We start from the raw sequence: 19,970 nt of genomic DNA, 5'->3' as shown, positions 1-19,970 counted from the left end.
GGGGAGGCCTTCATCCAACAGTGGAATTGACACATTCTAGATTTGAAGTTTTCGTGACTGCAAGGATTCATACTCTAGTTTTTTCGGTAAAGTCACGTAAGTAAAAAATGAAATTAAAATTTCTAAAAAATAAAATAATAAAAAATCACGACGTTTCGGAGGCAACACAAGTCTCCGTCATCAGGTGGGACCGTCACAGCCAGATTTGCTGCATCAAGTGAGGCAGGGATTCCAAGATGCAAGTTCTTAAATACAACTTAAGGGGGAGGAGAGGGGGGGAGCTTATCAGAATGTGGTAAAGACGCCTACGTGTCTTTACCGAAAGAACTATGAGTAGGAATTGACACATGTCTGTAAATATAGTTTTTTTAATGTGAATACGTGAGTATTTTTTTTATTATTACTTATTTATCAAGGAGAGCCACACTGAGTCAGATGACTCATTTCATGAGCGTCTTGCTACACTGGGTGTTTAATGTATGATGAACTTCTTTAGCACCGTACGTAGCCAACCGTAGAGAAAACCCACGCCTTGCGCTCCATTCCCATACAGACGGAAACAGATGGCGATTAGCCCACTCGCGGCACTGCCTTCGCCTGGCGAGCCAGGGTAGATGCCACCTCAATGTCCACAGGAAAAGGGAGTTTTACAACATTTGTGTGGTGATCCAGCAACCCTCGCTGCTGCCTCTACAGTGCTGGATTGCAGGCAGCCACATGCGCAGTGATTTCGTTTTCAAATGAACGTTGAGACAGCAGCTCATATTCTTAGGTTTTTTTCGGTAAAGCCACGTAGGTAAAACATTAAAATTAATAAAAGTAAAATAAAATAAAAATCACGACGTTTCGGAGGCAACACAAGCTTCCGTCTTCAGGTGGAACCGTCACAGCCACGACAGCTGTATCAAGTCGTGGCTGTGACGGTTCCACCTGAAGACGGAAGCTTGTGTTGCCTCCGAAACGTTGTGATTTTTATTTTATTTTACTTTTATTAATTTTAATGTTTAACCTACGTGACTTTACCGAAAAAAACCTAAGAATATGAATCCTTGCAGTTACGAAAGCTTCACAGCAGCTCATCTTTTGCTCACTGCCCCGAGCCAGTGGTGGAAATTCCACATTCCTATGATGGGGGCGAGTCTACTACACAAAGTGGTTCTTGTACAATTATATATACATTTCGATTTAAAGCTTTCGTGACTGCAGGGATTCATCTTCTTGGTTCTTTCGGTAAAGTCATGTAGAAGGGAAGTAATAAAATAATTAAAATAAAACATAATAAAATAATATAATAATATTATATAATAAAATAATATAATATAATAATATAATAATATTATATAATAAAATAAAATAATAATATCTTTTATTATTTTTATTGTTTTATTACTTCCCTTCTACGTGACTTTACCGAAAGAACCCATAAGATATATATATACATTGACAAAGATCCCCCATATAGCCTTAACATACTTTTGGGGCAAGTGCTGTTAGCGAGTATCACCTGTGAAGGCCGGCACGGCACATGAAGGGATGGGTAGCCAGCATCACGCCCGGCCGCCTTTGTCTCCCTCGTGGCAATGTTTACTCATCGCACCAGGTACTCATTTGTGGCTGAGTCGGCCTAAGGGAGGCCCAGGACGAGTTCGGATAATCGTCACTGGTGTCGGCCGTGAGCGGGAATCGAACTCGGGTCACCGAGTTAATAGTGCAGCGCGTTAACCACTGCGCCACCGCTCCCCTTATACACGTACACACACTTGCATTTGGTAAAAAAAAAGTTCGAAAGTTGAAAAGTAACATCGACACAAAGCACAAAGACACGTGCACTTGCCTCCTGGGGATAAGTGTTTATACGACTTCCTGGGGTACCTTGGGCAATATTTCGAGCCGTAAATCACAAAAAGTCCACGGCCAACTCTGAGGCCCTTTATGGGCCGACAGCTTTTCCAGAAATGGGGGGCGGAGTGGGGTGGGGTGTGAGGGGGGGGGCTGTTGGGGCGGCGGGGGGGGGGGATTGTGGGGAACCTGGCAGCAGTGTTTTATGACTCTTACGAGGTGCAGGAAATGGTGAAAATGTCGCTGGCATCAGACCCTGGGGTTGGTTGCGAGAGGACCTCGCGCTCCTCACGGCACGCACATCAACAGCGCTGTGTCAGCGCCTCGGCAGTAACAGAGAGCTTCGCCACCGCGACACTTTTACGACTCCCGCGATCAGTGTGAATAAGTTATGTCGACGGCAGGCAGTTGACTGTTTTTTTTAAAGGATTTAAAGAAATATATAGTTGGTTTTTTTTTACGTCTCTCAACGTGAATATTCTTTTTCTCAATACTACACGGTGGAGTCGAGACGAAAAACGCTTCTTTGAAAGCACCTCTCGCGATTCTCGCATTCGGCAGCGATAATACGAACAAGGATCGAGTTAACCAGGTAGGAGACGAACGCTGAAAAATGCGCCAAAGAAGATGATGCAGAGGCCCATGCGAGGCATGATGCTGAGAGTGAGGAACAGGAACGCGTGACTGAGAACACGCGCGCAAATTGAATTAGAATCGTAACATTTACTCATACTGGAGGAATCCGAAGAGCTATAAAGCTGGTGGTGTTCATTCAGACGCTGTCTTTCCGACAGACCTGTTCTTCACCTGAGGACGGCTGCTTGCGTTGTGGCCGAAACGTCGTGAGAATTATTTTATTATGTTTTATTTTTATTATTTCCCTTCTACGTGACTTTACCGAAAGAACCAAGAAGATGAATCCCTGCAGTCACGAAAGCTTTAAATCGAAAGCTATCAAGCTATTTTTCACAGATCTCCAGGAGTTTCACAGATGTCCAGCAGAAAGGTGAGTGGGCTTGGGCACTTAGATGATGACCGGTGGTCGGGACTAACAAAGGAGTGGCAGCCAAAGGTGGGAGAACACAGCTGAGAGGATGATCAGCGTGGAGACGGAGCAATGAGATCAGCTCCTGCGCAGGAGCGAGAAGGACTCTGGTATCGCGGGACGGCGAGAGATGGCCACGGTTTGGGGAGGTCTTCATCCAGCAGCGGATTAATCATGGCTAATGCCAATAATGAATAGGGTGACATTCCATTGTTACATATTTGCTTTACAGGAGTTACATCGGGACGGTTAGAGGCCAAAATGAAACGCATACCGTGTTGATGTAAATGGTCAAAATCATTGCCTTCTCATTTTTGCTTATTGTTGATGATGGAGGCCTCAGTACATTCTCAGCGGCATTCGAACAATAAAAAAACCAAGAATGCTCACCGACACGTGCATTGTAGGACACTTGCCGCGACTCAGAATCGGACTCCGTCACTGGCAGGCAACGATCTGTTCTTGACATCCACTTCACAGCAGCAGCCGCTGCCGCCGCCTCAGCAACAGCAGCAGCAGGTGCCCTTTGGTAATGAAATCCGCCGAAATCTTGCGTAGGTGGCCGTGAGAAATGAACCGTTACGGTGGTGAAAACCGGCCAAGCGGCAAGCCCTCTGACCCCCCCCCCCCCCCCGCCGCCCTGGGGCTGCTCAGCCGGCCACGACGACGACGACGGCGGCCGATCCTCGGGCGTGAAAAAAAAGCGCTCGGTGTTTGCTCTCCAAATGTGGCGAATTTGTACCCATCCATCTTCAGGGTTCCTTCTTGAGCTCAAGAGCTACGGGGGTGTTTTTTTTAGTGAGCGGGGCAAACTTTCCTCCACCCCCTACCCCCTGTCCCCCCAGAGCTAAGCTCACGGACAAGGGGCCCAGAGGTGAGACGCTCGGTCGAGTTTGGCCAACATTGCCAAGGGCCCTCAGCCACCACTCCAACAAATGCAAGCCGCTGTGGTGGCGGTCTCTACACATGAACCATCATAACATTCACTACCATTCCCCTCCCACCGCTTTTTTCCCTTCCAGGTATGGCCAACTGAGCTAAGAGAGCTCTTTTTCAGAAGAAGTGACCTGGCCACAAATGATATGATGTGCAGGGAAAAACCGGAGGACCCGTAGAGAAATCCACGCGGCCTAGGGGGGAACACGCAAACTCCAAATATACAGCAGGCGTCAGGGTCGGGATCGAACCCACGACTTCCTGTATACCAGGCGAGCTAGTTAACATCTCGTTACCCCCATGCCCCCCCCCCCTCCCAATCAAAAACCGGACTGAACTTTGCGACACTCCTGTGCTCTGGGCAGCGAACCGGGCTGATGTGGTCCGTAGGAGAACCACAAACACTCGGGGGGAGCTGTGGTGGCACTTGCGATGTTTGTTTTTTTTGTTCTCATGCAAGAGTGTCCTTCACGCTGCTTATTTGTCTTGCTGCTGCTCTTGCCGAATGCGTGCAACGAAAAAACGTCGGGCACTACAACGTCGCACGTAAAAAGCTGGATTGTGTGCACGTCGGTAGCACATCGCAGAAAAACGAAGCCGCGCTGGCGATGTGTTAACTACTTGGTATGAAGGAAATCGTGGGTTCAATCCCATCCCTGAAGCCTGTAAATTTGTAATTTGAATGTTTTCCCCATGGTCGCGTGGATTTTTTCCTTTGGGTCCTTGGGTTTCCCCCTCCGCATTTAGAATCGACGTGCGTTTGGAGCATTTGGCTGCTGTACATTTCCACATGATAGGCAACTTGGTTGAGCTATCATTTGTGTCCAGGTCGCTTCTGAAAAATAGCTATACAAGCTCAGTGGGCCTTACCTGGTTAAATAAAAATGTGGGGAAATACTTTACTGGACGATAGAGGTGAGATTAACAATAACATTTAGCAATGTGGGGAGGGTCAGATTTGTGAACATCCGTAGAATATGATAGTCACGCCATCATACACAAATACTGCACTGGGTGTGGGCTGTTCATTGGCCAGGGCTGATATGTGACGGTTGGATCTGCAACGCCGTACTAAGAGCTCGAGTCACGAACATTATTTGAAAAACTGACCAACCCATGTTTCTCGTGACAACAACATACAATTAGCTTTACCAACACCGTTTTTTCAACAATGCTTCACCACTCTTGGTCAGAGGTGAGACCTTTGTCCAGCGGTGGATTAATAAAGGGCTGTCACCATCGTCAACACCAATCAGTCGTAGTGTGTCCCACTGCCCGTTTAAGGCTTCCCCACATCTGCAACTGATTATTTTTCGTGTTTAAGTAAAAAGTTATTCGGCGCACAACGGCCGGCGCAGCAAACAAGACCGCCACATATTGAAAAACTAGACACGGGTTTGCCTTTATATAAAACGTGGCTTCATATGCTGTGCAGGGGCGTACCTATGCTGTAAACTCCTACACAATTAATATATATTTTTCTCTAAATTGAATAACCTAAGGGCACGTACGAATATTGTTTATTTGAGGTTAATAGTTGTTGCTCGTATAGAGGCTTTTTTCTTACAAGTTGCGGTATTTGTTTTGGGTTGTCGTTCCTCGAAAACATTTCTTTGGAAGCAATTTCAAAGTCGCGCACGGCAATCTCTCGTGCCGGTGACATTTGCAACAAAAAAATAAAAAAGCATTATATATTTGTGCAACCTTTTGTGGCCTCTGCGACATTTCCCGTTACTGCCGCTTCTAATGTGTCTTTCCGTGAAACTACGCGTCGACCTGGCAGGTCAAAACGGCGACGTTCAGTCGGCTCGGAGCCACGCGTGGCCTTCTCTAAGTGCTCGCAGTTTTCCCTCGAAAAAGAATTTGATGCCTCGACGCCCACCGTAATTTGTTTTAATTAAAAACTTTTTTTAAATTGTTTTTGTTTTACCCAGCAATACTCACTGAGAGCGATGTATTGTAACTGTTTTTTTTAATTATTATTATATCAGAAGCGACGTGGCTACAAGTTATAGTTCGACGAAGTGGCTCATCATGTTGACATTTACAGCAGCCAAATACTCTCGACGCGTGTTTTTAAATTGCGGAGGGGAAACCCGAAAGATCGAGAGAAAATTCTACGCAAACACAGTGAGAGAGACATGCAAACTCCAAATATAGACCTGTTCTTCACCTGAGGACGGCTGCTTGCGTTGTGGCCGAAACGTCGTGAGAATTATTTTATTATGTTTTATTTTTATTATTTTATTATTTCCCTTCTACATGACTTTACCGAAAAAACCAAGAAGATGAATCCCTGCAGTCACGAAAGCTTTAAATCGAAATCTGTTTATACGCGTAAAGGAATATAAGGTGCAATAATATAACGTCGGCTTATTTAGGTTAGGCGTGCCTTGCACTGTAGGTGGCATTGCCTCACGCCGATAATCCCTCACTCCAAGCCAGCCGAGCGGCGTTTCTGGAAAATACCGAGCGAAAAAAATTCATCCCCGGGATGGAATAAAAAAAACACAGAAGTGAAGAGCAAAGAATGGCGTCCACTTAACGTTGTGTATCGTGCGGATGGGGGCGGGGCGGCGGGGGAGAAGGAAGCCACTTGTTTTTAAATCCTTTATATTAAGTTCACTTGCTTGCTTACTTGCGCACTTACGACCGTGCAAATCTTTCGGTCGTTTTTTAACCCACTTCCCGTGATCCAATCGAGCTGACAGTTTGCACACAGACTCGTTGTGCGTGACAATTTATTTTCGTGAATTTTTTTTCTCCAAAATTTTACACTTTTTAGGAAAAAATAAATTATATTTAATTACCAATTGCTTAATGGTGGCAGGCAATCATCTGACCCATAGGTGGCAGCCATCTCAAGCCAGAGGACGAGAGGACTCTAGCCGCCACGCATATAAAGGATTAATAGTGAAAAACTTTGTTTTTACGGGTAAATTTTTGGCTGGTTGGATTGACCTGCGAGCTTTAAATGACGCACGGTTATTTGGCGATGCTGCTGCTGCTGCTGTGGTCCAGGCAAGTGGTGTGCGCGAGCACGCACGAAACCAAAAAAAAATCTCGACGCAATCGTCAATAAATATGGGCTAAGTTTTGTGGCAGTTGGCCCTATTTTTGTGTAGCACGCGCATGCATTGTTGACGCATGCGTTGAAGTTTTTGTGTGTGAAAGGAGGAATGCAGGTTCCGTCTTTCAGGATGTCACAAAGAGATCTTTGCTCGGGAGTATCCAGGTTACATTCGACCGGACGAATTTCCAGAACTCCCGTGATAACCAAGCGTCTGTGTGAAATGTTGCTATGAAATAATGGCCACCGATTATATACGTATATTTTTGTATGTGAGGCCACGGTGTTATGACTTTTTTTACAATGCGTTTGCTCAACAGACACTGAAATAAATGCTTCCTTTATCAGGTTCTATAAAATCAGAGGCAGAGTAAGGCAGTTGCATGAGCAAGCGGACGTAGGGCTATGTCCATATCGGCTCACCTTGGATCTTTTCAACTGGGACCCAAATCTGGTGGCCCACGCTTCTTTCTATCCATCGAGCACAGCCCAGCAGCAAGGGTTGGTGGACCATCGCACGAATGTTGTGGATGTATGTATGCGTGTTGAACTTCTTTCGAGCAAAAAATGTGGTTCTCCCACCTGTTCCATTTATACGGGATGAAAGGGTCTCCCTCTCCACGCACGCTGTGGGTCTTCTTCCAGGCGCTCTGGTTTCCCTCCCACACGTGAACACCCATCAATTGGCTGATGGCACCTTAAGATGTAGAGGACCGCAGAACTTGGGTAATTGTTGGCGCCTGGTCACCATCTGGCTGCCGCCGCCTTCCCGCCTGTGTGTGGGGGCACCGTGGTGGCGAGATGTTAACTATCTCGCCTGGCATACAGGAGGTCCTGGGTTCGATCCCAACCCTGACGCCTGCTGCTGTATATTTGGAGTTTGCGTGTCTCTCTCCTCGTGGTCGCGTGGATTTTTCTCTGGGTCCTCCGGGTTTTCCCTCCACATTTAGAATCAACATCACGCGTTTAGAGTGTTTGACTGCGATGTGTTTCCACGCGATAAGCCACTTCGTTGAGCTATCATTTGTGGTCAGGTCTCTTCTGAAAAAGAGCTACATAGCTCAGTGGGCTTTACCTGTTAAAATAAAAATAGTTTGGTTTTGTGCGCTTCTTCCTCTTGCCTCTGAGTCGTTCTCTCTCTTTGAGTACCGTGCGGCGGCGGTGGTGGTGGTGGCGTGGGGTTAGAGGTCGAGATGATTATTATCGCTGTCGTTATTATCATTATCATCTAAAGCGCTGTGGTGTTTTTTGTCGGCAAATGTCAGAGGGGTGAGTTTGTGACCCACGTGCTGAAGGTGGAGTGCGTGACTCACCTCCTGACATCACCGGCAACAGAAAAATATAGGGGGGGGGGTGGGGAATGAAAATCAAAATTTATTTTATGGATAAGATAAATACACACGGAGCATGTGTAAAGAAGAAAATAAGGAGAATATATACACAAACACAGAAATAAAATCTTCCAAGCTGTGCAATTACATGCAAATGTGCCGCATGCGATAGCCGTACGTGAAGCATTTGCGATATGAAACGAGAGAAACAGCTCTTTATAACATCTTCCATCACGGACTAAGAGCTGTTATTTGACCATCACCATGGCGATTGTGAGCGACAATGCACGCGGGGGGGGGGGGGGGGGGTTGGCTCCGGCACGGCCCATCGTTCACAAGCCCAGATTCCGCATCAACAAAATTATTGAGGGTCAATTTTTTTGCGGCAGGGCCCAATTTCTTTCCTCCCCGAAGGCAATTTTCATTTTAAACAGATTACTGTACTTCACTCCACCCGCAACTCTGCGCCCCCCCACCCTTCCCGGCAAGATAATTGACAAATGCACCATGTGCATGAGGACCCATGTTTTTGGTGGGATTGGGGGGCGGGGGAGGGAATTAAAAGTCAATAACCATGTCGTCGTTCAACCTGGGTTTATGCCCATCCGCGTCAAGCGCCGTGCTCTTCACTGCACACTCTTCAATCCCCAGTCTGTCGCAGACAACGACGGCTCTGTGACCAACTGCGGTGCCAGCGGACTTGGTCTGCCCACGTGAAATCACGTGGATGCGGCAGAGGTCATGTGAATTGCAAGACCCGCAAACGCAACGACAGCGACAGCTGCCGTCCCCCCACGAAGTGACTGTGACGTCGCCACGGCGGCTGTGCCAGGCTAGGTGCGCCGTGAGGTCACGTGTTGTGGGCGTCGTAAGGCTCGCTGGCAGGAGGTCACTGGACAGACCCAGGTGTGATGGGTTAACTGACTGATGTGACTGGTAGCTTGCACCACCTGTGCCCCCCACTGTGCCAACTGTCAATGCACAGCCACATACATGCACACACAAAAGATTGCCTGTTTAGCCTCATAGACCATGGGATGCAATTGGCCAGCACCATGTCTGTCTGCCTTTGTCTATCCCAGGGGTCGGAAACCTCCGGCTTCGGAGCCGCATGTGGATCTTTAAGAACTGCTTCGTGACATTATTTATTAAGGACCACCCTCTCGTATTCACGTGCATTGCAGCTCTTGAAATATTGAGGGTTTTTTTTTACGATTTAAAAAAAATGCTCTTTTTGTTATTTTGGTTGCCGACCCCTGACCATGGAAGTCCAGTTGATCATGGGAATTCAGTTTATGGTGAAAGTCCAGTTTACCATGGAAGTCCAGTTGACGATGGAAGTTCTGTTCACCATAGAATTCCAAGTTGTTACTTGCCATGGCCAGAGATCAGTCAGGTCATCGGGTCTGCAGTGCAGTTGCTAAAACAAAGTTGCCACCACTCCTCACGACCACGCTTACACATTAACAATGATGCCCGTGTCGCCTCTACTCGGCTCTTATGGAAAGTGTTTTTAGCGAGCAACTATTCAGGACAGCATGGCACCACGAGAGGGTAGTGGGGCCAGCACCACGCCTGTTTACCTTTGTCTCCCCAGTGGCGATGTTTACACACCGCACCAGGTACTCATTCAAGGCTGAGTCGACATAGGGGAGGCCCTGGACCGTTTCAGACAATTGTCACTGGGGTTGGCCGTGAGCGAGAATTGAACTCGAGACGCTGGGATCGTAGTGCAGCGCGCTAACCGCTACACTACCACCCATACGACCACATGAACACACACGCACACACTTGCACATATGGATGGTTTACCTGCCAAGCAAACCCACGTTCAATCAGGTGCGTCACACGAGCAGAGAACACAGTCGCCCATGAACACATCGGCTAAGCTCTGGAAAATATTTCCCTGGAGTTCGGGGGTTGCGTTACTCTTGGGCAAATATTCCACGAGGAATTAAGCCCTGATTGTGATTACTTAAATGTCCACTACTTGTATTTAAGATAATCAATTAGCGGCTAATTAACAAGGAGAAGTTGGCTTCTCTATCGCCTCGCCCCGTAATTCGTGCACTTGTCCGTCATCGCATTTCTGCTTCGTTCGCTTTGAGTTCTCGCTCCGCTCTACGAGCAGAATTACGTTTGCGTTTGTTCACGTATCGATTTGGTGTGCTTTGAACCCGGCTTGATTCACAATGCACGCTACGACATTCTGCGTTTTAATCCTGATGATTCATTTCGACGTTTGCATTGCCCGCTCTGTGTTACTGCTCCGTGTTACTGCCGCGTTTAAACCCTGGCCACCGCTTGCAATAGAGACGGGATTCGTTCAAGCAAGCACCGATTGTGTTTAGCCCACTTTTGTCAGTGTTGATGTCGTGTATGTGTATTAATCAACTTTGTGACTGTTCTAGGCAGTGCTTGTTTTCAGTCGGAACAGTCCAGAACGCCGCTCCGGGGATTATGTTGGCAACCAGCCAAATCTTTCGCGCCGTATTTTTCCATCGAATATTTCATTAACCTGATCACATTAGTATAGGAATATAGCGTACAATCATTTAGGATTATTCTGGATAGGTCTACCTTGTATGCTAGTGGTAGTGCCTTACGCCGATAAACGCTCCTCTATGCCAGCCAGCCAATCAGCGTTCCAGAAAATACCAAGTCAGAAATTGAGCCCTGATTGTAGCTGTGTATCTGTCTCTTCGTAATGCTCTTACATAAATGCACAAGGGAGCACTGGCCATTTTTTGTTACATTTCTTTAAAATAGGCCCTGATTTCAATGGGTTCTCAGTCGGTAAAATAATGTCTATATGACGACAATTATCTGATAAAATTTCCTTCACTGCATGCACCACGCGACGTATAAATGTAATAATAACGTAATTGTCGCATTATCTTACGTAGCGTGTAAACTAGCGCAGGTGCGATCTTCCATTCGTGACAAAACGAAAACGTAATCGTGGCTATCTTTTTTTGTAAAATCACAACCAATTTTGAGAAATCTTTGGTCGCGTCTCACACACACACACACACTCTTATTAACCCGGTCGGGGACTACCATAAATATCATCCCGTCCGGCACAAAACACGGAACATTCTAGGAATATAGCGTACACTAATATAGGATTAGTCTGGATAGTTCTAACCTTGTACCTGAGTGGTAGTGCCTTACGCCGACAAATGCTCCTCTCAGCCAGGCAGCCAGCCACACGCGCAAGTGCTGTTAGAGATCACCTCGACACACACAAGACAAAGATCCCCCGTGTAGCCTGTAACAGACTGTTGGGGCAAGTGCTGCGAGCACCTAGACACACACAAGACAAAGGTCCCCCGTGTAGCCTGTAACAGACTGTTGGGGCAAGTGCTGTTAGAGATCACCTAGACACACAAGATAAACGTCCCCCGTGTAGCCTGTAACAGACTGTTGGGGCAAGTGCTGCGAGCACCTAGACACACACAAGACAAAGGTGCCCCATGTAGCCTGTAACCGACTGTTGGGGCAAGTGCTGTTAGAAAGCACCTCGACACACACAAGACAAAGGTCCCCCATGTAGCCTGAAACAGACTGTTGGGCCAAGTGCTGTTAGAAAGCACCTCGACACACACAAGACAAAGGTCCCCCATGTAGCCTGTAACAGACTGTTGGGGCAAGTGCTGTTAGAGATCACCTCGATACACACAAGACAAAGGTCCCCCATGTAGCCTGAAACAGACTGTTGGGCCAAGTGCTGTTAGAAATCACCTTGACACACACAAGACAAAGGTCCCCCGTGTAGCCTGAAACAGACTGTTGGGCCAAGTGCTGTTAGAAATCACCTTGACACACACAAGACAAAGGTTCCCCGTGTAGCCTGTAACAGACTGTTGAGGGCAAGTGCTGCTTCGCGGCTCTTGATCCGACCCGCCTCTTCGCCTCGTGTCGCCTCCCACACTCCACTCCTCTCGGCGCTCTTCGCGGAGGAGAAGCGGCGGCGAATATCGACCCAAAAGCCGAGTGCGCCGTACAATGTGACACTCGTGCTCCACTCGCGCGTGCCAGTTGTGAGTGTGTGTAAATAAAAATGCACAAAGACACAGATCTCCCGTGTAGCCTTAACAGGTTGTCGGGGCAGAGTGTCCTGAGCGAGCACCTTTGAAGGCCGGCACGGCACACGAGGGCGTTGGGTGGCCAGCACCATGCTCGACCGCCTTTGTCTCCCCAAGTGGCGATGTTTCTACACACCGCACCAGGCACTCATTTGAGGCTGAGTCGACCTCGGGGCGGCCTAGGACCGGTTCAGATAATCGTCACTGGTGTTGGCCGTGAGCGGGAGTCAAACTCGTGCCGCCAGATTCGTAGCGCAGCGTAGCGCTAACCGCTACACTACCGTTCCCCACTACACAAACACGCAGACGCACGTACAGACAAGCAGGCACATATTACAGGATGCATGTCACCAGAATATGTTGATTTCATTGATCTAGAATCTTCCCAAGGCACATTCTGCTCACAAAGCCCCTTGTTGGTAAATTATTTATGAACACAGTAATGCCACAGTTCAGAAATTGGGTTGTGCGATCCCTTCGATGGGAACAGAAAAAAAATGCACAATGTACGGTCTGTAATGCTCGTTTCATTAACAGATTCCGGTGTTTAAGGAAGAAAAACATTTAATATTTTGCTTTGCGGGAGAGTCGGGGGCTGGTGGTGGATGGAGGTGGGGGTTGGAGCAGCAACGCTAGAAAAATAACGAAAGGGGTCGGCGTTTTGTTATCGTTGAAAACCAAATGCAATTAATCAACGGATGAGGTTAACTGTGGAGGGGGGTTGGAGAGGGGGGATAATTAAAATCCAACTTCCAAAACCATTTGTCTTGTGGCAACGCGGGATGATGTAACTCCATTGCCTGGCCCCTCCACCCACTCCGCTTCCTGGAAACGCCACGTAAATCTCCGTCTCGTCGAGTGTTCCGGTCGGATTTCTGGAGCCACTTGGGCTGCGGCGTATCCACGGTGGCTAGGAGATGTTAATTACCTCGCCTGGTATGCAGGAGGTCGTGGGTTCGATGACGCCTGCTGCTGTGTATTTGGAGTTTGCGAGTCTCTTTCTCCCCGTGGTGGCGTGGATGTTTCTGCGGGTCCTCCGGTTTTCCCCTTCACATTTAGAAACGCGCTTTGAGAGTATTTGGCTCCTATGAATTCCACGCGATAAGCCACTTCGTTCAGCTATAATTCGTGGTCAGGTCAGTTGTAAAAAAGAGCTGCATATCTCAGTGGATATTACCTGATGACATAAAAAAATCCCCATCTATTCAATTTAGGATTTACATAGCGCCCTTTGTAGGGCGCTATACAAATTCCCCATTCTAGGGCGCTAAATAAGACAAAAGTCTTCATCCACAGACACGCCACAATTCCCGCACGGGCTTTGTTTATTTTATTTCATGTATCGCCTACACGGAGCGGGGCTGATCCACATTTGTTTTGTTGAGTTCGGCCCCGTCTTCACCACCCGACAAAAAATTGTGACATTTACAACGACGTTGTTGCTATTATTATTTATTAGTCAAACTGTGGCCGAGAAAGCTCCCTTCTCAGTGGTGTGCCTCAAAACTTCTCAGCACGGAAGTTCACGCCAGACACGCCGCGACGTTTCGATCCAACTCGTCTGAGCATCTCACGGGAGGTGCAACACCTGAAACCTGAGCGCGGCTGCACCAGCTGACTGCGGGATTAGAGCAGCGTGCTCGTGTGTGATGGACGTTGAGAGAGTGGCGAGGTTCAAACTCAGCTGCACGGCTTTTCTGCAGCTCACCGAGGTGTTTTAGGGTCGTTCAGCGTGTTTGTTTGGCACGATGTCCGACGTTTTTGCTCCACGTGCTTGGGGGCCTCGTCAGGAAAATTCCAGTTAGCCCCCATCACGTGCAGCTGAAACGTCGGACATCGTGCCGGAGCAACGCGCCCGGTACAAGCCGCCTGGAAAACGAATGTGAAAGCTAAATAAATAAATATAACCCTCTGGAAAGCCGCGATGCCACGGTGGTCCATTGGATCGAGCCCAGAATTAACGGGGAGTATCCGATCACTCCCCCACCCCCCCGTGCCGGATTTTCCCAGTAGCACAAGCAGCTACATATGTAGTAGCTACTACTACATATGTAGCAGCTACATATGTAGTAGTAGCTACGGGCCCCGCATTTTCAATGGAACCGCGCTAAATGCTTTCAAGCTATCGATTCCGGTTCAGTGATTCTGCACTTGCTCTATTATTATAGTACTATACCACCTTCAACTTTTATGAACGACCGGTTGTTAAAGGTTAGCGAGTGGTGGATGGAGGTGGGGCATAGCAAGTGCAAAAAAGAGCAATTACCTTTACTATGCGAGGTAAAAAATTGTTTTTAATATTTCTGTTTTTTTTTATTTAGGGCCCCTTTATAACATATGCTACAGGCCCCGCACTCGCTACATCCGGCACTGCCCCCCCCCCTCCCTCTCAACATTGCGAATTCGCCGGCGCGCGGCCTCTTCGTAGGAGGTTGACGTTCGTGTTCCGCTCCTTGTTGTTGCAGCTTGTTTCTATATTTCAGCACCTACGTCGCGTTAATTAAGCTTTACACCCAACCCAACCCACCCACTCACCCATCGACAAACTCGTGTCCCCGGCCGCCCGTCCAACTGGTAGCTAGCTGACCGACCGTGCCCCCACGCGCACCGCTCGGCGTTGCAGAGGCTCGCCGTGACAAAGCCCTTCTTAGTGTCGGGTTGGTCTAAGTTGTCAACAGAGGCCGCTAGTGGGGGGGTGGGGGGGGGTGATCGACACAATTCTAATGGCGCGCTATAAAAAAAATGTTGTGCAGAGCGACAGATTTTCTTCTCGTTTTTCGTGCGTTATGCGGAGTGGGTGGCGTGCCGCGTGAACATCCCAGCGACTCCCCCCCGCCCCCCCGCCCCCCCGCCCGTCCAGCCCACGTGGTACCACCACTTGCAATAACATTCCGTGTTAATGTGTGTTTGAGCCTGGCCTCGATTTGCCAAAATGTCAGCGGGGGGGGGGGGGTTCAATATGGGCTTTGCCCGTGGCGCTCAGACGTGTAATGGTATACAGATTTTGTGTAAATACGAGGTCCCGCCTTCGCCGCGCCCCGGATTAAAAACAAATGGGGAAGCAGAGCATTGTCGTGGTGTTCCTGTTCGCAGTGGCTGCGATGTAACAACGCCGTGGACGTGGTGGGAGCTCCGGATTGTAGGACCCACTTGACTCCCAAGCCTCCCTCCGTATTTTAAAGCAAACGCTGAGGGGTGCATTGCAATACGGTTAGGTGTGTGTGAGAGAGAGAGAAGATTTGTGTAAACTATAGACATCGGGCACATCTTCCTTTCCGGAGTGTCTCGTCATCTTAAGCATTCGGTACACTGGACAATGGCTGCATACGTGCGCGTGTACTTGTGTCTTCGAACCGGTCCCGTTCCTCCCCTAGGTAGACTCAGCCTCAAACGAGTACCTGATGCGATGTGTAAACATCACCACTGGGGAGACAAAGGCGGGCGGGCGTGATGCTGGCCAAGGGCACATGCCCCAACAGTCTGCTAAGGCCATTACGGGGGATCTTTGTGTCGGCGGATATGCACGGATTTCTGTGGCTTTGACGGTGGTGGGAGTTTGTGAATCGCGACGATGCTATGCGCGCGAGACACCAACTTTTAATAGGACGGTGTCTGCGGGAGGAAGTGGGGCAAGTAGGTTGCTTGCTCAGCTGTCTGCTTGGCGAGGCTGTCTCGTTCGCGTGGGTTCTCCGACGCAATCTGGCTTCCTCCAACACGCCAAGTGACGCAATGAAAATCATTGGCAACAAAAACTAATTTGTCAAGCCAAGACCCTCCTGAAAGGAAAAAATCTTTGGACTCACCGAGGCTTTGACGGGTAAAATAACTAGAACACTGTTGCGCTACGAAAGCCCATGACCGAATCACGGGAAATGCAACAGATCTCGATACTGAAGCAGTATTTTAAACCTCGACATCGCTTTGATAAGTGACCGCCGTGCTCAAAAGGATTGTTGGGATGTTTTTTTTTTTGGGGGGGGGGGAGGGTGGTGCAGCAATACCCATTGTTATACTGTACCTCTACGCTCTCACGTCTATGCGCCCCCACCTTTCCCAACCCCACACTGGCCAGCATAGTGAAGAGAATGGTCCAATAACCCCCACGACCTGCGTGGGACGGGAAGGACCTCGTCCATCGGTTAACCTACACGGGAGCTTTGATAAACATAGCGCTCCCATCAAAGCCGGGTGGTTGGGGTGGCTAAGCGGCACGTGACCTGTACTCCGGCACGGTGGGGACAGCAGTGAGGGTCGGTGGAGCACCGCACACCGATGTCGCGATGCTTGTACACTGGCTCGCCGGGAGAAGGCAGTGCGGCACGTGGACTCATCGCCATCTGTTTCTATCTGCGCGGGGATAGAGCGTTGCCCCCTTGTGCGAGGCGTCGGTTTTCTCCAGGTGCTCCGGTTTCCTCCCCACGTTGTACAAAAACAAAGACTTGTTACTCAAATTAGCGCGGTGGGCTATGTAAGGTGCTAAAGAAGTTCAATATACATAAATAAAACTCAGTGTGGCAGGACCCTCCTGAAATGAGTCATCTAACTCAGTGTGCATCCCCTTGATAATGAATTCATTAATCTTGATTTGAAGCTTTCGTGACTGCAGGAATCCATACTCTTTGGTTCTTTCGGTAAAGTCACGTAGGTAGAAAAAAAATAAAATGAAATAAATCACGACGTTTCGGGCGCAACACAAGCGTCCGCCATCAGGTGAGCAAGCATGGCCTGCTGTTTGATGCAGACTGTTTTAAGACAGACCATGCTTTCCCACCTGATGACGGACGCTTGTATTTCGCCCGAAACGTCGTGATTTACTTTATTTTTATACCTACATAACTTTACCGAAAGAACCAAAGAATAATTAATTCATTAATTAAATAATAATGAAAACCACAGACACGTGTCAATCCACTGCTAGATGAATGCATCCCCAAGCCAAACGAGCGGTGGTGGCTATTTGACCATACTCCTGCCACAATGGGCAGTGCATTTGGTTAAATTGTGGGTTGCGATGGCGATGTGGGCACCAAGGCCGGTTGAGATTCCACTCCCAATGGCGGACGAGACTGGAACTTGGGTTCATAGCGCCGCACGCCCCCCACTGCGCCACGGCTCTCCCTGAGAAACACTTTGCGAACGCAGTTGCTACATTTAAATGTGGCGATACTGAGGCCCCCCGACCTCCCCACCCCACCCACCCACCCACTAAGACAGCGGGGATCACAACACGCGGCTGGGTTTTTAAGAAGAGTCCCCATATGCACACGTGCAGGGAGGTGCGGACAGAATGACACCGGACAGAGCCCCCCTTATTAAATGGGGTGTTTGTAGGCATTTTACCGTCCAGGGCTTCTGGGAGTGAGCAAAACTCGAACAAGAGCCTCTCTTCATTTGTACACACGCGCGCACACACACACACGCACGCACACTCACAGCAGATTGAGAGAGTTTGACTGTGCGTCAGATTCATAGGATGTTGGGGACAGTGCGAAGAGCCGTAAGAGCGCGTGTTGTGCCAGATGAACGCGCGTGCGTGTTCTCACTCACGCGCGCGCGCGTGTGTGTCCATGTGAAAGCTGTACAGGGGGATCTGTGCCATTGTCTGTATGTGTGCGCGGCAGTGCAGCGGTTAGCGCCCTGCGCTCCGAACCCGGTGACCCGAGTTCGATTCCCGCACACGGCCAACATCGGTGACGATTATCTGGACCGGCCGTGGGCCTCCCTTCGGTCGACTCAGCCTCAAATGAGCACTCTGGTGCGGTGCGTAAACATCGCCACTGGGAAGACAAAGGCGACCGGGCGTGGTGCTGGCCCCCCGCTCCCTCGTGTGCCGTGTCGGCCTTCGCAGGTGCCGCTACTCGCTAACAGCACTTGCCCCAACAGTCTGTCAAGGCGACACGGGGGGACCTTGTCCAGCAACGTAAGCCCGCTGTCTATAACACATTTTATGCATTAGGGGGTCACCCGTACAAGCACCAGCCAGGCTCAAACATGCTGCGCTTGGCTTCTGAAATCTGGAAAGATCCGGCAAATTGTGGGCCACTTGGGTCATGGGCAGAGTCTGCAGTACGCTCGGTTACACGCCTCTGTACGGGAAGATTTAATCTCCGCAAACATGTTCCTACTGCCAGTTTGACTCAGCGTTAGCCCCGTCGTAATCGTCTTTGTGTTACACGCATGCACCATAATCTGAGCCATGGAATTTTAACCTCCTGTCGCAGGACTCCACTCGGAATAAAGAGAAAATTACATGAATGCACGTGGTAGCTGGTAATTCGTACACACACACACTCGGTCCCAGCCAGCCTGGCCAGCACACACGCGGTATTGGGTTTGTACGCCACGTGTCTGTGTACACGTGTCTGTGTACACGTGTTGTGTACACGTGTTGTGTACACGTGACTGTGTACACGTGTCTGTGTACACGTGTCTGTGTACACGTGGCCACAACTTATTTAGGTCTGTCTTTGTGTCTCTGTGTGTGTGTGTGTGTGCAGCTGCGTCACGAACCCGGCAACCCGAGTTCGATTTCCGCTCACGGCCAACACCAGTGGCGATTATCTGAATCGGTCCTGGGCCTCCCCTTGGTCGACTCAGCCTCAAATGAGTTACTGATGCGATGTGTAAAACATATATCGTCACTGCGGAGACAAAGGCGACCGGGCGTGGTTCTGGCCACCCACCCCCTCGTGTGCCGTTATTGGCCTTCATAGGTACTCGCAAACAGCACTTGCTCCAACAGTCTGTGAAGGCTATACGGGGGATCTTTTTCTTTGTTTCTGTATCTCCCTCTGTGTCTCGGTGCGTCTCATTACGTGTCTCTATCTCGATGTGACTGGGTCTGGTGTCTCCCTCTCGACGTCTCCCTCTTTCTGTGTGTCTCGATGTATCTGCATCTCTTTGTATCGGCGTGTCTCCTTGTCTTACTCCATGACGTCTCTCTCTCTTTCTGTACGACTCTGTATCTCTCCTCTTGTGTCTCGCCTTGTTGCCCCGTGTGTCTCTGTGTCTGTCTCCGTGTGTCTGTTTTTGTCCATGCCTCTTTTCTCCCCCGTCGAAAAGGGGCTTGCGTCTGGGTGTTCACTCGAGACGCACGCATGTCCAAGCGCATGCAGCAAAAATTAAATGCGGTCACACACGATGACAAAGACCCCCCGTGTAGCCTTAACAGACTGTCGGGGCAAGTGCTGTCAGCGAGCACCTATGAAGGCCGGCACGACACACGAGGCGGTGGGTGGCCATCACCACGCCCGGCCGCCTTTGTCTTCCCAGTGGTGATGTTTACACACCGCACCAGGTACTCATTTGAGGCTGAGTCGACCTAGGAGAGGCCCAGGACCGGTCCCGGTAATCGTCACTGGTGTTGGCTGTGAGCGGGAATCGAACTCGGGTTTCCGGGTTCGGAGCGCAGTGTGCTAACCTCTACACCACCACTCCCCACAAATACACTCACACAGCACACACTCACACAGCACACACACGCAGCACACACTCACAGCACACACACAGCACACACACACAGCACACACTCACACAGCACACACAGCACACACACAGCACACAAACTCACACAGCACACACACACAGCACACACTCACACAGCACACACACACAGCACACTCACATCACACACACAGCACACACACAGCACTCACACAGTA

This window comes from Lethenteron reissneri, chromosome 17 (assembly GCF_015708825.2).
Source record: "Lethenteron reissneri isolate LAM-NWPU_2019-01 chromosome 17, ASM1570882v1, whole genome shotgun sequence".
Classification (NCBI taxonomy): Eukaryota; Metazoa; Chordata; class Hyperoartia; order Petromyzontiformes; family Petromyzontidae; genus Lethenteron; species Lethenteron reissneri.
This window is presented reverse-complemented; position numbering follows the sequence as displayed.